Source organism: Ursus arctos, unplaced genomic scaffold (assembly GCF_023065955.2).
Source record: "Ursus arctos isolate Adak ecotype North America unplaced genomic scaffold, UrsArc2.0 scaffold_37, whole genome shotgun sequence".
NCBI classification, from domain to species: domain Eukaryota; kingdom Metazoa; phylum Chordata; class Mammalia; order Carnivora; family Ursidae; genus Ursus; species Ursus arctos.
Genome location: NW_026623053.1, coordinates 20,580,438 through 20,599,095, shown reverse-complemented (window position 1 = coordinate 20,599,095; position 18,658 = coordinate 20,580,438). Strand labels below are relative to the sequence as shown.

Here is an 18,658-nt window from a genome sequence, read left to right as displayed (position 1 = left end):
CCCGCAAAAATCCTTAACAAGGTATTCTGATTTAACATTATGATTGAATTTAACATTGTGCTAGATTTCAAAATATGTAATACATTGAAAGGCAAACAATCCTAGGATCAGTGCAGATTCTTATATTCTTGAGGACAACAGAGAAGATAAGTATCTGCTAAGCTATTATTAATATTCCTCTTCTTTTATGACTGTATTTTAAATTAGTTGATCAATTAAAATCCCATTCAATTCCCTGCCAATAGTGATACTTAGGGAAGGAGTGTCTGGAAAGATATTTCCTATGTGTATGAAAATCAAATATCCTAAATATGATTTTTCAGCTGGTAGAAAGTAAGCCTGCATCGAGGAAAGACAAATTCTGTTCTGAATACTCCCAAATCCAAAAACATAGGCAAAGGTGAGACTTCCTTTCGAGAATAACAGTTTTATAAACATTTCAAACATCTTAGAAGTTATTTTATGCAGATGATAAATACGCATGTTTCTTAATTAACACAAGGCAACGCTTCAGTTGTTTTTCCCTTCTTTTTAGCTCTACAATAAACTAAAAGATGATAAATAGAATGCTGTTTTAATGTTACAGTTTCCTTTTCAATAATTTGTTCCTCCTACTGGTGAGCATTTTTCAAAAGCCATTTAATATTTATAAGAAATTCAATGCTTTTTTCCTAGAAAGAATGGTTTTAATAGCTGTCATATGCTTTACATACGCACAATTTTGTTTAACATTGTCTATTTCAACTCAAAATGACCTTAAGTTGAAGATTGCCTGTGTACTACCACAATTGTCAGGTGTAAGCAAAAACAATCTAACGAATTACCCTTGCTGAATTTAAAACATATAAAAATAGAAACAATCAAAAGGATAAAATCATATTTGGTCATAGGTTTAGTAGATTGTGAACATGTACAATTTTTTCAACATGAAATCAGAAATAATCAAGTTTTTTAATCAATATTCAATTTTCCTCCAGCATTGTTTTGGAAAACTCCAGTACTTTAAGACCCAATTCATGACATCATATCAATGTTCTAAGCTACTGAGTTGAAGGAGCTTAACCTTACTGATTCAATTAATAAAGAGAGAATATTATAGCTTAGATCTATCTAAAAAAAGTATAGGAATTGGATTGGGACCTCTAAATGAAAAGCGTATATGTCAATGAACAAAATAACAAATCTATATGGGTAAATGTTTTGTGTGCACTGTATATATCTATATCTATCCATCTATCGATCTATAGACAAGCAAATTTTCCTTTTCCTGAAAAAAATTAAAGTTTAACACTAACGTTTGTTTAGTTTTATAGATCCCATTGGTGAGCACAAAGAGGAATAATGCAGATTCACTACCCTCAAGTGCTCAGAATCTATTGAAACAAATTAAATGGAATCTTCCGAAATGTCCTTGAATCTCATTACATCTTCATCAAGAAAATATGAAATATGGATAAAGGATGAAATAGGGGATAATTTCTAGGCATCCAACTTAAATGACTATATGAATGATAAACTTATTAGCCAAAATATGGGAAATCAGTGGAGGCCAGGATAGAAAACTTATTGAGGTCATTTTTTAACTTACTGATGGTGAGATGCCAGAAGCACATCCAAGGGGAGATATCCAGCACCTGTAAGAGGGGGAAAACATTAACAAAGTAGTTAACACATAATTTTAAATATTTTTAATTGGTTATATTAATAATTTCCTATATGTAGAAAAATTCAATATTTATATGAAGGAAATTTGTAGACAATAAGTAAGTAATCTCAATAAAAACAAAGGAGTATACAGTTACAGAGATTGTGTGATCTCAATGTTTAAAAATAAAATGTATCTGTAATATTTATTTAATTCACTTTGAGAAAAGAAATAGAATTTCCACATACTCTTGTGAAATACCTGTAGATACATGTACTGTTTTCTTAGCTTTCTTATCAGTTGGGTAAATGGTGAATTGGAACAATTCTGACAAACAAGCTACGTAAGATGTAATTTATGATAATTATGTGAAATATTTCCCAGAAGTCTCCATATTCCTCTAATTCACACACACAGAGTATGTTTTTGTTAATTCATATACACACACACAAGGCTTCATGATTATATGTATATGTTATATAATATATACATACATCTGTGTCTAAATCTTTAACTACTTTACTCTCATTAAAAAAATGAGAACACTGAAGGAAAAAAAGATGGCGGAGGAGTAGAGGACCTTTTTTCAGCTGGCCCCCTGAATGGAACTGGATATCTACCAGATCATCCTGAACACCCACGGAATCAGCCTGAGACGCAGGAAGATATATCTGGATCTCTACAAATGAACATCTCCGGTGTTGAGTATTGAGGTACGAAGCGGGGAACCGTGAAACCGTGCACAGATATCGGAAGATAAACGGAAGGGGGAGGGAGCCGCTGCCCTCGCGCGCCGGGAAGCAGTAGCTTCCGGCACTGGGGAGCGGCCTGACTCCCGGACTGACTCCCGCGAGAAAGCAGACTGAGCGAGACCAGGAGCTCGGGAGCGCGCGTGTGATCAGACTGAAACCGGGAGCTTGGGAGCACGCAAACCACACTGAAACAGGGAACTCAGGAGTGCACATGGGAACCAGGGGTGGCTGGCGGTGTTAGAAGCACAAAGGACAGACACCTGCCAGCCCTGGGAGCGAGGATTGGGAGAGTGGCTGTGGGGCACACAACCCAGGACACTGCAGGGTTTTTAGCAGCACCAACAGAAACAGAGTTAAAGTGGCCAGGAGAGCTCAGTGGAGAGCCGACTGCGATCTTTCTGTTCTGAGACAGAGGCTAGGATTCGGCTACTGCGGCTCTGACTCTCAGAAGAGCCACAGAAAACCGCCAGGGAAAGCCGCCAGAGAACAAAAGCCCAGAAAAACCGGTTCACACTGTGCCCATCCTCCCCCCACCCCAGGGGACAGGGCAACTCTACCCAAACAGGGTTGCCTGAGTATCCGTGCAGCAGGCCCCTCCCCCAGAAGGCAGGCTGAAAAATCAAGAAGCCCACATCCCTAAGGTCCCTATAAAACAGGTGCACACTGCCCGGGTCCTGGTTAATAATTTGGGCTCTGTACATCCCCGCAACCACTCCTCATCAGAATGACAAGGAGGAGGAATCCCCAACAAAGGAAAGAAACAGAGACTGTGGCCTCTGCCACAGAACTAATGGATATGGATTTAACCAAATTGTCAGAAATGGAGTTCAGAGTAACAATGGTCAAGATGATGTGTAGACCTGAAAAAAGTATTAATGAAAATATAAACGAGAATATAGAATCTCTGAGGATGGAAATGAGAGTGAATCTAGCAAAGTTAAGAATGCTACGAATCAAATGCAGTCAAACTGGATGCTCTGACGGCCAGGGTAAATGAGGTAGAAGAACGAATTAGTGAGTTGGAAGATGGGATGATAGAAAAGAAGGAAAAAATGGAAACTTGGCTCAAAAAAATCCAATCTCAAGAATGTAGATTATGGGAGATTACTGACTCAATGAAACGTTTCAATGTCAGAATCATCAGCACCTCCGAGGGGGTGGAGAAAGAGAGAGGTCTAGAAGAGATATTTGAACACATTATAGCTGAAAACTTCCCTAATCTGGTTAAAGAAACAAGCATTCGTGTCCAAGAGGCAGAGAGGACCCCTCCCAAATCAATAAGAACAGACCAACATCACATCACATAATAGTACAATTTGCAAATATAAGATCCCACGATACAATCTTGAAAGTGGCCAGGGGAAGAGAATTCTCACCTACAGAGGGAGGAACATCAGAATAACATCAGACCTGTCTACAGAGACCTGGCAAACCAGAAAAAGCTGGCAAGACATATTCAGAGCACTAAGTGAGAAGAACACGCAGCCAAGGATCCTTTATCCAGCAGGGCTGTCATTCAGAATTGACGGAGAGACAAGGACCTTCCAAGACTGGCAGAAACTGAAAGAATATGTGATCACCAAGCCCTTCAAAAAATATTAAGGGGGGTTCTATAACAGTAAAAAGACCCCAAGAGTGATACAGAACAGAAATTTACAATCCATAGAAACAAAGACTTTGCAGGCAACATGGCATCATTAAAATTATATCTTTTAATAATCACTCTCAATGTGAATGGCCTAAATGCTCCCATAAATGCCATAGGGTTGCAGACTGGATAAAAAGACATGACCCATCCATACGCTGTCTACAAGAGACTCATTTTGAACCTAAAGATACATCCAGACTGAAAGTGAAGGGATGGAAAACCATTCATGTCACTGGACCTCAAAACAAAGCTGGGGTAGCAATTCTCATATCAGACAGATTAGATTTTAAACTAAAGACTATAGTTAGAGATACAGAAGGGCACTATATTATTCTTAAAGGATGTATCCAACAAGTGGATATGACAATTATGATGTCTATGCCCCCAACAGGGGTGCAGCTCGATACACAAGCCAACTCTTAACCAGAATAAAGAGACATATAGATAATAATATGTTAATAGTAGAGGGCCTCAACACTCCACTCTCAGCAATAGACAGATCACCTAAGCAGAAAATCAACACAGAAACAAGAGCTTTGAATGACATATTGGACCAGATGGACCTCATAGATATATATATATAGAACACTACACCCCAGAACAACAGAATACTCATTCTTTTTGAATGCACATGGAACTTTCTTCAGAATAGACCATATACTGGGTCACAAAACAGGTCTCAACCAATACCAAAAGACTGAGATTATCCCTGCATATTCTCAGACCACAATGCTTTGAAACTGGAACTCAATCATAAGGAAAAATTTGGAAGAAACTCAAACACTTGGAAACTAAGAACCATCGTGCTTAAGAATGATTGGGTAAGCCAGGGAATTAAAGAAAAGCTTAAACAATTTATGGAAACCAATAAGAATGAAAACACATTGGTCCAAAACCTATGGGACACTGCAAAGGCAGTCCTAAGGGGAAAATAATAGCCATCCAAGCCTCACTCAAAAGAATAGAAAAATCTAAAATGCAGTTTTTATATTCTCACCTCAAGAAGCTGGAGCTGGAACAGAAGAACAGGCCTAACCCACTCACGAGACAGCAGTTGATCAAGATGAGAGCAGAGATCAATGAATTAGAAACCAGGAGCACAGCAGAGCAGATCAACAGAACTAGAAGTTGGTTCTTTGAAAGAATAAACAAGATCGATAAGCCACTGGCAAGCCTGATTCAAAAGAATAGAGAAAGGACCAAAATTAATAAAATTTTGAATGAAAGGGGAGAGATCACGACCAACACCAATGAAATAGGAAGGATCATTAGAAACTTTAATCAACAGCTTTATGCCAATGAATTAAACAACCTGGAAGAAATGGATGCCTTCCTGGAAACCTATAAACTACCAAGAGTGAAACAGGAAGAAATTAAACAGGCCGATTAATTATGAAGAGATTGAAGCAGTGATCAAAAACCTCCCCAGGGCCTGACGGATTCCCCAGGGAATTCCACCAAACATTCAAAGAAGAATTAATACCTATTCTCCTGAAGCTGTTTCAAAAAATAGAAACAGAAGGAAAACTACCAAACTCATTCTATGAGGCTAGTATTACCTTGATCCCCAAACCAGGCAAAGACCCCATCAAAAAGGAGAATTACAAACTGATATCCCTGATGAATATGGATGCCAAAATTCTCAACAAGATCTTAACTAATAGGATCCAACAGTACATTAAAAGGATTATCCATCATGACCAAGTGGGATTCATCCCTGGGATGCAAGGATGGTTCAACATTTGGAAATCTATCGGTGTGATAGATCATATCAACAAGAAAAGAGTCAAGAACCATATGATCCTCTCAATAAATGCAGAAAAAGCATTTGACAAAATACAACATCCTTTCCTGATTAAAACACTTCAGAGTGTAAGGATAGAGGGTACATTCCTCAATCTCATAAAAACCATCTATGAAAAGCCTACAGCAAGTATCATTCTCAATGGGGAAAAGCTGGAAGCCTTTCCCTTAAGATCAGGAACACGACAAGGGTGCCCACTCTCGCCATTATTATTCAACATAGTACTAGAAGTCCTTGCAACAGCAATCAGACAACAGAAAGGGATAAAAGGTATCCAAATCGGCAAAGAAGAAGTCAAACTGTCTCTCTTCACAGATGACATGATACTCTATATGGAAAACCCAAAAGACTCCACCCCCAAATTATTAGAACTTGTAGAGCAATTCAGTAATGTGGCAGGATACAAAATCAATGCTCAGAAATCAGTTGCATTTCTATACACGAACAATGAGACTGAAGAAAGAGAAATTAGGGAATCCATCCCATTTACAATAGCACCAAAAATCATACGTTACCTTGGAATTAACTTAACCAGAGATGTAAAGGATTTATATTCTAGGAACTACAAATCACTCTTGAAAGACATTGAGGAAGACATAAAAAGATGGAAAAATATTCCATGCTCATGGATCGGAAGAATTAACATAGTTAAAATGTCCATGCTACCCAGAGCAATCTACACTTTCAATGCCATCCCGATCAAAATACCAATGACATTTTCAAAGAACTGGAACAAATAGCCCTTAAATTTGTGTGGAACCAGAAAAGGCCCCGAATCACCAAGGAATTGTTGAAAAGGAAAAACAAAGCTGGGGGCATCACATTGCTGGATTTCAAGCTGTACTACAAAGTTGTGATCACAAAGACAGCATGGTACTGGCACAAAAACCGACACATAGACCAATGGAACAGAATAGAGAACTCAAAAATGGACCCTCGGCTCTTTGGGCAACTAATCTTTGATAAAGCAGGGAAAAACATCCAGTGGAAAAAAGACAGTCTCTTCAATAAATGGTGCTGGGAAAATTGGACAGCTACATGCAAAAGAATGAAACTTGACCACTCTCTCACACCATACACAAAGATAAACTCCAAATGGATGAAAGACCTCGAGTGAGACAGGAATCCATCAAAACATAGGCAGCAACCTCTATGACATCGTAGCAACCTTTTTTCATGACACATCTCCAAAGGCAAAAAAAAAAAACAAAAGAGAAAATGAACATGTGGGACTTCATGAAGATAAAAAGCTTCTGCACAGCCAAGGAAACAGTCAACAAAACTAAGAGGCAGCCCACGGAATGGGAGAATATATTTGCAAATGACACTACAGATAAAAGACTGGTATCCAAGATCTATGAAGAACTTCTCAAACTCAATACACGTGAAAGAAATAATCAAATCATAAAATGGGCAGAAGATATGAACAGACACTTTTCCAATGAAGACATACAAATGGCCAACAGACACATGAAAAAATGTTCAAAATCATTAGCCATCAGGGAAATTCAAATCCAAACCACACCGAGATACCACCTTACGCCAGTTAGAATGGCAAAAATTGACAACGCAGTAAACAACAATTGTTGGAGAGGATGTGGAGAAAGGGGATCCCTCCTACATTGTTGGTGGGAATGCAAGTTGGTACAGCCACTCTGAAAAACAGTGTGGAGGTCCCTTAAAAAGTTAAAAATTGAGCTGCCCTATGATCCAGCAATTGCACTACTGGGTATTTGCCCCAAAGATACAGACGTAGTGAAGAGAAGGGCCATATGCACCCCAATGTTCATAGCAGCAATGTCCACAATAGCTAAATCGTGGAAGGAGCCGAGATGCCCTTCAACAGATGACTGGATTAAGAAGATGTGGTCCATATATAATGGAATATTACTCAGCCATCAGAAAGAACGATTTCTCAACATTTGCTGCAACATGGACGGGACTGGAGGAGATAATGCTAAGTGAAATAAGTAAAGCAGGGAAAGACAATTATCATATGGTTTCACTCATTTATGGAACATAAGGAGTAGGAAGATCGGTAGGAGAAGAAAGGGATAAAGAAGGAGGGGTAAACGGAAGGGGGAATGAAACATGAGACACTATGGACTCTGGGAAACAAACTGAGGGCTTCAGAGGGGAGGAGGATGGGGGATTGAGATAGGCCAGTGATGGGTATTAAGGAGGGCACGTATTGCATGGAGCACTGGGTTTTATAAGCAAACAATGAATCATGGAACAGTACATCAAAAAGTAATGATGTACTGTATGGTGACTAACATAACGTAATAAAAAATAGAAAAAAAAAATAAAACCTCTCTCATCTGAACCAAAAAAAAAAAAAAAAAAAAAAAAGAAAAATGAGAACACTGATAAATAGGGCTCAGCTATGTAAGATGAACTATTTTAATAAGAATTTTTATTTTTATTAGGGCACCTGAGTGGCTGAGTTGGCTGGACAGTGGACTCTTGATTTTGGCTCAGATCATGATCTTGGGGTCCTGGAAGCAAGCCCTGCGAGCCCCGCATTGGACTCTGATTGGTGGGGAGTCCACTTGAGTAAACTTTTTCTCCTCCTCTGCCCCTCCCCCAACTCGTGAGCATGTACCTGTGTGAGCTCTTTCTCTCTAAGATAAATAAATAAATCTTTAAAAAAGCCAGATTTCCCTTTAACAATAAATTTTTTTAAAAAGAATTTTGTGTCAATTCTTTTAAAACAACTTTAATCAATAATCTTCATTATTCGTTGTATTTTGCTTCAAGATAGATCTAGAGCATAGGGAAGTTTTATGTCTTATAAAGTATTTTTCAAAAGCATAAAAGGGCATGAAACTAAGAGTAATTTTGCCTAGGGCAAAAATTTATCTTTATTTTGAACAAAGTGCCCATCTTTTTTTTTTTTTTTTTTAAGATTTTATTTATTTATTTGAGAGAAAGAAAGAGAAGGAACACAAGCAGAGGGAGGGGCTGTGGGAGAGCGAGAAGCAGACTCTGCTGAGCACGGAGTCCGATGTGGGGTTCGATTCCTGGACTCTGAGATCATGACCTGAGATGAAGTCAGAGGCTTAACCAACTGAGCCCCCCCTGGGTGTCCCTCTCCCTTTTTAAAAAAAGATTTATTTATTTGAGAGAGAGAAGGAGCATGTGTGACCAGGGGGAGGGGGAGAGGGAGAGGGAGAGAGAGAGAAGCAGACTACCCACTGAGTGGGGAGCCTGACATGGGGCTTGATTCCAGGACCCTGAGATCATGACCAGAGCCTAAATCACGACCCAGCTGCTTAACTGACTGAGCCATCCAGGCACCCTGAACAAGATGCCCCATTTTAATGAAGAAAAAGTGTCTCCGTTTCTATAATCAATTTGCCTAGGAGTATTTGGTTCCAAATTTATAACTACTTCTTTATTGTGTGTGTGTGTGTGTGTGTGTGTGTGTGTGTGTTTGTACATAGAATCTGTGTGCATGTGTTTGTGTGCATGCAGGTATATCTCTGTGTGGATATTATGAAACAAATTAAATGGCATTTACAACATACAATGAATGGGATAAACACACACCATATATACAAACATACACACTTTTTAAAAATCATCTAATAAATATATACTCACATTTATATTCTTATTTAGTTATGTTTGTTGCTTCCAAGCATGTATCTAATTAGAATGTAATGCCCTTCTATCTATTAGTGTCCTTAATTTGAAGCAAACCAGAGGGAAAAAAAGTAGAAATGGAGTGCAGTAAAAGGAAGTGGAGTTATCATACTGGAAATTTGGGAGGGCTGGAGAAACATGCTGGAGGCTAGGTTTCTAGAAATCATGCCTTAATCTACTTTGCATAATTGGCACAAGGTCACCAATACCTTTGCCACTGTGAATGCAATAGCCAAGAAGTGTCTGTATTCCTGCCATGAACATAATCTTCAGCAGCTGCTATCGCTGGGAGCAACAAAGCCGCTGTGCAACACGAATGCAATCTTGCAACCACTCATTACTACAAAATAGGGATGCTTCTGTTTCCACCTTCCTTCAGCACCATTTTTTAAAGATTTTATTTATTTGAGAAAGAGACAAAGAAAAAAAGAGAGAGAGCATGAGCAAGGGAGGGGCGGGGGAGAGGGAGACGCAGGCTCCCCGCTGAGCAGGGAGCACGACGCAGGGCTGATCGATCCCAGGACTCTGAGATCATGACCAGAGCCAAAGGCAAATGCTTAACCGACTCAGCCACCCAGGTGTCCTGTTTCAGCACGATTTTTGTTTTTTTGTATCTACAGTCTACATCACCTCCTGGTGCACAAGCTGCAAAGAAGCATGGGGAAACAAATGTTCTAATTTCTACCTTGGGGAGATAAGGTGGAAATGTTCCCAAACTATAGAAAAGTGTTCAATAAATAATGGGCAATAAGGCAAATGAATGATACTGGTTTACTCTATTAATAATCATGGGGAGATGAGTACCTACCCGTTGCACGTTGCAAAGCTACTGAGCTCCCTGTTATGTGATGGCAAAATACTCGGGCAAGGATCACCTGCTCTGTTCATTGAGATGTAGACCGCATACTCAGTGACACCATAATTTAGAGGAAGTAGTATAAAAACAACAAGAAATTGAGCAAAATGTACTGTGTTATTATGCTTTTGATAATTTTGTGCAGCTGTCGGTGAAGTCAAGAAGAGATGAATGAACTGAAACCAGAATTAACTTGACTCCCAGGGGAGGTGGCAGGGAATAAAACCAGCGTTAAGAGCGGCACTCTCTTCTTAACAGCCTGAAATCAAACTTTTCAGGGAGTTCCCTAGCACAGAGCCTTGCTAGGTTGAAAAATCCACATGCCTCTCTACTTACTGATTCTACCAGAAGTTGAAAATGTCAAGCAGCAGCTTTAAAATATACACAACTGGAACCCCACACTTTTTAAAGCACCATCCACCAAGGTGGTTTTTCCAAATGAAATGGTGAGAGAAACCACAAAACTATTGTTTATAGAGGAAAAGTGGAATGGTGAGGTCATGCATTTTAGGTGACAGGTTACCAGACCCTAAGAAACAACATCCACATATGATGAAGAGATTCCAATTTCAAGCCAGGTACAGTAATTGAATGATAGAATCAAGGAGATGGTATGTTGTGTGTATAGGGGAAAAATTAATATAGTCAATGCATAGGTATAGGGGTTGACTTTGGCCTTCACTGTTGGTTAGTTGACTAAACACCTAATACAATTCCTCAACCAGCTGCCAACCGACAAAGGATGTCCACGTAATAGAGTTTAGGACAGTATGAAGCAGTTAAGAGTCCTTGGGAAAAGTGTCCATTTTTAATTTTTAATTTTAATTTTTTAAATGAAACATATTTGTTTCCATTTCTCCTGCATGGAATGCAGTTATGAGTCTCAAGGTCCAGCTGTCATCTTAAATACATGAAATGAAACTGTGAACATCAAAGTTAACACGTTAAGGAAGGTATAGGGGAAAGGAAGAATTTGATTTCAAATAAATAAAACTTTGCTAATCTCAGCCTATTGATAGGGTTTTTTTTTTTTTTAGTTGTAGTCCAAGACATTTTTTTTGTTTTATTTTGTTTATTTTTTAATTTTTATTTTTTTCATTTTATTTTATTATTTTTTCCTCATGATAAGTGTACTCTTTAATCTTCAACCCCTTTCTCCCCCATCCCCTCACCCACCTCCCCTCTGGTAGCCATCATTTTGTTAAGAGTCTCTTTCTTGGTTTGTCTCTCATTCTCTCTCGTTTTCTTTTGCTCTTTTGTTTTGTTTCTTAAATTCCACATATGAGTGAGATCATGTGATATTTGTCTGTCTCTGACTTATTTCACTTAGCATTATACTTTCTAGCTCTATCCATGTTGTTGCAAATGGCAAGATATCATTCTTTTTTATAATAATATTCCATTGTGTATATACACCATCTTTTCTTTATCCATTCATCTATCAATGGACACTTGGGCTGGTTCCATAGTTTGGCTGTTGTAAGTAATGCTGCAATAAACAAGGGTGTATGTATCTCTTTGAATTAATGTTTTTGGTTTTTGGGGGATAAATACCCAATAGTGCAATTCTCAGATCATAGGGTTGCTCTACTTTTAAGTTTTTGAGGAAACTCCATACTGTTTTCCACAGTGCTGCACCAATTTTCATTCCCTCAAAGACATCTTTAGTTTTCTCAGATAATATGTTAATTGTTTGACTACTTGTGGAATATGTAGATAAAATAAAAGAATACTTACTAGGATTTGTGAAAACAGAAATCATCTCAATTAGCATTAAAGTTATCACAAAGCAAAGAAAATTAGAGTGTTATCAAATACTTTGAAAATCAAGGATATCATCTACTCTGCTTTGAATTTATGCTCAAAGAAAATACACATAAGAATAGCTATAATTTCGGGGCACCTGGGTGGCTCAGTCAGCTAAGCATCTACCTTCGGCTCAGGTCATGATCCCAGGGTCCTGGGACAAAGACCCAGGTGGGGCTCCTTGCTCAGGAGGGAGCCTGCTTCTCCCTCTCCCTCTGCCTACTGCTCCCCCTGCTTGTGTTCTCTCTCTCTCACTAGATCTCTCTGTCAAATAAATAAATAAAATCTTTTAAAAAAAGAATATCTATAATTTCAATGATTTTGAAATGGTAGGGTCTCTTAGAATCACCTGCACTTCCTTTTTATTTTTTATTTATTTATTTATTTTTTTAAAGATTTTATTTATTTATTCGACAGAGATAGAGACAGCCAGCGAGAGAGGGAACACAGGCGGGGGAAGTGGGAGAGGAAGAAGCAGGCTCATAGCAGAAGAGCCTGATGTGGGGCTCGATCCCAGATCGCTGGGATCACGCCCTGAGCCGAAGGCAGACGCTTAACCACTGTGCCACCCAGGCGCCCCTGCACTTCCTTTTTAAATGATTATTAAACATATATGGAAGCAGATGAACCCAGGAATGCATGTTTTACCAAAGACCACTAGTGATTTTAATGTGGATTATTCATAGACCTCACTTTCTATTACTCTCATGCTTTAAAGAGAAATAATATATTAAAGGACAATTTTGGAGTCAGACTATCTGAGCCTAAATCCTGGGTGTATTTCTATGGAGGTATGTGGCCAGGAATTAATCATAAAAATTTCTGTGCTTCAAACTGTCATATATAAAATGCATTTGTTCCTAGGTCCTGTCCCATAGGACTGTTTTAAAGATTAAATATAAGGAACATACAAGAGTCCCTGGCATAGAGTAAACATTATGTAAATATTAGCTATAATTATACAGCAGTCAGATCTATTATTAATTAAAGATAGATAAGAGTTGAATAGGTAGATCTGGTTTATAGAAAGAACCAATTTGTGTTTTTAAGAGACCAAGAATTATTCAGAACATTAGACACAATAATTAGCCTAATTAGCAGTACTATAAGCTAGCTATGTGTAAATAATGAAAAATAGGGAAAATCTAGCAATTTTGATGTAACAATCTTGATGTAAAATTCAGAGATAATTTAGAATACATGTTTAACCATGATATTAAGGAGAGGACTTAATTTTAAATTGTTTGGAGTGTTAATGATTTCATGAGAAAGGATATTTTAAGTATTCACTAGAAAATTTAATATTACCTAAAAGCAAAACAGTGCAGGGGCTCATCAAGTTATCAGAATGGTGCCATTCATGTAAAATTGTCTGAGTACCTCCAGGCTTGGAGCAAAGAATATATAGATCAGAACAAAGAGGTAGGAGAGACCCAAAATTTCTAACTTGATGATTTTGGCTTTGCTCTTTCTTGACTTTGGCACATATTAAAGTCTGATCTTTCTCCTGGGTATTTTCATGGGTTCTTATGAGTCATTCTCTCATCCTTTTAAGACTATCTATGAGGACTTCACATGTGCAATTTTTTTTTTTTAATGCTTGTAGTTTGTTTTGGTTTGGGAAGGGCATTTTCATATATCCTTTGTCCTGACAGACCCCAGCATGCAGCTTTTCACAAACTTAAACCTTACTGGGTTGTAATAGCCCATTTTAGGCAGCCTCTCACCATTGTGAGCATCAGTGATGTGTTGAACAAATAACAGTATGCAAAATGAGGTGAAATATAAGCATGATTTAGAGAAGAAGACACATGGAAAAAAATCAACAAAGATCAAATATGCATGTTTACTATTTTTGAAGGAAGAAAAAATATATGTTTATTATCTGTTAGAAAAACATCCTATATATATAAGTATATATATATATATATATATATATATATATATATATAATCTGTTAGAAAAACATCCTATATACATATATGTGTATACACACACACACACACACACACATATATATATATATATATATATATATATATATATATATATATGAAGGAACACCTGAAACTGGAAAGATACATTGTGAAAAAAGTAAAAAAATAACAAAGAAATAATTGAAAAGATTGAATTTAGCCTTGATGAAATTACTAAATTCAAGGAAAGACAAAAATCTTCAAATTTATCCAGAAATAATAACAGGTCATTCTCCAAAGAAATAAAGCTTGCCTCAGACTCTCCCATGAGATTAGATGCCAACAGACATTACAACAAGATCTAAGGAATGTTACAGGAAAGCTTATGAAACTTTTAATCTTTACTCAGTCCAGGTGGTGTGCAGCAGTGAAGGTAAAAATGAGTTTGAAAAATGAGAAAAAGAAAAAATAATTGAAGCCTTTCTGAAAATCTCCTTGGATATTTAATTCTTCTCTATTCACAAATGTAGAAGCACTAGTATATTTAAAAAGAGGAATAGGTAAGCATGAGCCACATTAAGAAGGGATTTATATAACTTGTTCTTTGCTTGTCTTCTCCTTCCCCTCCCCTCCCCCACCTCATCTCCTTCTCCCTCCTCCTCTCACTCTTGCTCCTGCTCCTGCTTCTTCTCTCCACAAGTTGCAGCATTTGCCTGCTAAGAGTGGTACAGGGTGGACATATAAAATATGACACTTGAGGGAAGTGCTGAAAGGAAAGTCCCCTCTCCCCCACCCAGGGAGCATAAGGTGACTAGAAATACAAAAATGCTAATGGTAAACCCTGAAGGAAATAGGGCAAAGAGCTAACATTTGATGGCACCACCCAGTGGGCTGTGGGAGCTCATTGTGTTTTCCCCTAACCTTGTCAGAATGTTCCTGCGGTTCTGTTTTGTTTGCCTCTCCCTATCTGCTTTCTCCTCCTCTGCTGTGTCCCTAGAGGCTGAGCCTCTTGCAGGTATCACCCAGATTCTCTTTCTTGCTGGCTTTGGTTAGATTAGGCAGGAGGGAAACACAAGCAGAAATCATGCAGGATGTTTCTTTCCCACTCCCTGCTTCAGTGTCTCTTGTCATTATCTTAGCTGCAGCCCTTAAGAGCACAGCTCCAGACAATGACCCCCATCCCCCACCTATCTAAGGGGCAGCTCTCACCTGGTGCTTGAGACACACTGTCTTCCCTTGTCCCTTCAGCTGTGAAAGTAGAGTTTCCTATTGTTGCTGGTCTCTGGGTACATTATCATCCCTTGTTTGTTTTTTAATCTTTGTGTCTAAGTAGTCCCTTTATTAAAACATCATTTCATTTGAGCTACAATGAGATATCACCTTACACCAATCAGAATGGCTAAAATTAACAACAGAAGAAACAATAGGTATTGGTGAGGATGTGGAGAAGGGGAACGCTCTTGCACTGTTGGTGGGAATGCAAACTGGTGTGGCCACTCTGGAAAACAGTGTAGAGGTTCCTCAAAAAGTTAAAAAATAGAACTACCCTATGATCGAGCAATCACAGTACTAGGTATTTTCGCAAAGGATACAAAAATACTGATACAAAGGGACACATGCACCCAGATGTTTATAGCAGTATTATCAACAACAGCCAAATTATGGAAAGAGCCTAAATGTCCATCAACAGACGAATGGATAAAGAAGAGGTGTTATATATATACAATGGAATATCACTCAGTCATCCAAAAGAATGAAGTCCTGCCACTTACAATGATATGGATGGAGCTACAGAGCATTATGGTAGGCAAAATAAGTCAGTCAGAAAAAGACAAGTACCGTAAGATTTCACTCACATGTGGAATTTAAGTAACAAAACAAATGATCATAGGAGAAAAAAAATAGGCAAGCCATAAAATAGACTCTTAACTATAAAGAACAAACTGATGGCAAGCAGAGGGGAGGTGGGTAGGGGGATGGGCTAAACAGGTGATAGGAATTAAGGAGTGCACTTGTGATGAGCAATGGATATTGTATGTTAAGTGTCGAATCACTAAATTCTACACCTGAAACTAATATGACACTGTATGTTAACTAACTGGAATTTAAATAAAAACTTAAAAAAATCATTTCATTTGAATTAATGGGGTTAAATTATTTTTCTTGCCAGGACACCTAATTGACGTATTATTTTTTAGTGACTGATGACATTTCTTAACAAAATTAATTTATTTGAATATTTAATAGACCACACTGAAGACCTAGTTGATTGTTGTTCATGAATTTGTAGTGATTTCATATTGCATACATGATTTCAGAGTGGTTTCTCTCATTAATACAAAATGTAAATGTTCCAAACTGGAAATCCAGAGGGAAATTAGCTAATTTCTACTTAAAAGCTCAAATAGTTCTACTGTTTTATTTTTACCAAAATAAATACACACTACTGTTGTCTTGTGTCCTGGAATCGGGAGATCCAAATGCAACAAAGTGTCACTGACCGATATTATTTACTATCAGAAGCTACGAAGAAATGTTTAATATTTGGAGGTGGAAAGAAATTTCACTGGAAAAAATGGCAAGCAATTTTTATTAGGTTATTAAAATTTCACATGCATAAAGTATTATCCCCAATGGGAAACACTCAGGTCCAATTTTAAGTTCAACGAAATCTTTCTTTAGGGACCCCTGTCCACCAATAACATTATGTAGAATAAATCAGTTTAAACAACATTTGAAGGGCAGACTCAGAAAAGATACAAAGCGCCTGGGGGTGCATCAGAACTGCTGATATAGCAAATGAAGAGATGATTAAAAGGAGCTGCCACTCCTGTTGCTACAGTGAGAATTTATGGGATATTTGGTGCATAATCTCTGCAGGACAGTTTCAGCAAAATGGGTACCTCTCTCCACTGCTGACTGACTCCTTAAATTTACCCTGTGCTAGCATCAACAGAAAAAATTCTAATTCTCAAGCTCTGCACTTCTATTTTGCTTCCCTCATTCCTCTCCAATCAAAGAAAAAAAGTTAGATAAAAGATATAAATTAGGCCTGGTTTTGATGCACCTATTTGAAGCTATACCATTTTCAATTCTGTTATTTATTTCTTATTCCATTTTATGAAAGAATCAGTATGTTCCTTGTTCATAATTTTTATAATTTGGAATTTTGTCTGATTTTAGGTGAAATCAAATTAAAAATGTGCAAGTTTTTTAAATTATCAAGATGGATCAAGAGTTTTTTACATTCTTCAGAAATGGCTCTGAAAAAGTGTTTTAAATAGTATTAAAGTACAATTTGGGTTCAGATTTGTTTTTAAAAATTTTATTTATTTATTTATTTATTTATTTATTTATTTATTTAAGAGAGATAGCAGGAGGGAGAGGGATGGGGAAAGAATCTCAAGCAGACTCTGAATTGAGCTTAGAGCCTTATGGGGGCCTCAGTTGTAGGACCCTGAGATCATGGCCTGAGCCAAAATCAAGAGACGGGTTCTCAACCAACTGAGCCACCCAAGCACCCCTAATTTGGGTTAAGATTTTTCTAATTGACATTTCATTATCCCTAGTATTCCAAATTAATTGGAATTGACTTTAAACTAAATTTATAATTATTTTTTAAACAAATCATTCAGTTTGTTGAAGAAAAAATAGTTTACATAAGGGTCAACCATTTCAATACATATAAGTCACTAATGAAAAATATGGTTTACATCTTACGCTAAAGCTGATGTGCAGTTACACCAACATATAATATATTCTGGAATAGAAATTTCATTAATGCATTGCTAAACAATTTCTACATATAATTTCATGTCTATAGTGTGCGTAACTCTAATGAGAATTGACATAAAGCTCAGGAAATCGCATTTTAGCATTCATCTTGGTGGTTGTCCCACCATAGTTTGATTTACTTTGTAATTATTCTTTAATTGAAATGAATACATGATGAAAATATCAGGGAATTACTAAATACCCAAAGGTATGTTTTTTTGTTTTTATTTTTTTTTTAAGAAACTGTGGTGTGGAAACATCTAAGCTGAATTTCAAAGGACTTTTATTTATTCCTGTAAACCCTCTCCTTTCTGGTGAAACATACTTTGGAGCAGAATTACAACTATGATGTGAAGGAAAATTTATTATAAATAAGCTTGCAAATGTAAGTATCTTTGTGGAAACCACAGAGTTTAGTGTAGAGAGCTATGAACTGATTGCAGAGAAAGCCAGTACTTCATATAGGTATATGGGTTTGACATGACATTATTTCTAAACTAGTGATGATTTAAAATCGGGTGTTTATTATTGGCAAGATAGGCTAGAATGAGATTAAAAATATTAGCTCAAACAGCAGACATTGTTTGAATGTTATTGTGATTTAAATATTCAGAAGGTGATTTCAATATATGTGAAATTTTAATAAAGAGCATATGGATATTTCTACAATAGGATGATAGTATTTTCCTTTTTAACTCTTTTATATGGAAGCTTCAACTAAAATAATAGCTTGGTAATGGCTATACTATTTTATTTTTCAATGTTATATATACAATTGTCTTACTCAATTCTCTAGAAATGGTAATTTT

General features: G+C 37.2%; 1 long non-coding RNA gene across 1 annotated transcript in view; it reads right to left on the bottom strand.

Annotated features, from left to right (window-relative positions):
- Positions 1–1,540: 1,540 nt before the first annotated feature.
- Positions 1,541–18,658, bottom strand: part of LOC113266164 (uncharacterized) — a 90,111-nt gene continuing 72,993 nt past the window's right edge. Inside the window, exon 9 of the long non-coding RNA XR_008957147.1 lies at positions 1,541–1,634. This is a non-coding gene — a long non-coding RNA (uncharacterized LOC113266164). The remainder of the gene's footprint in view (positions 1,635–18,658) is intronic.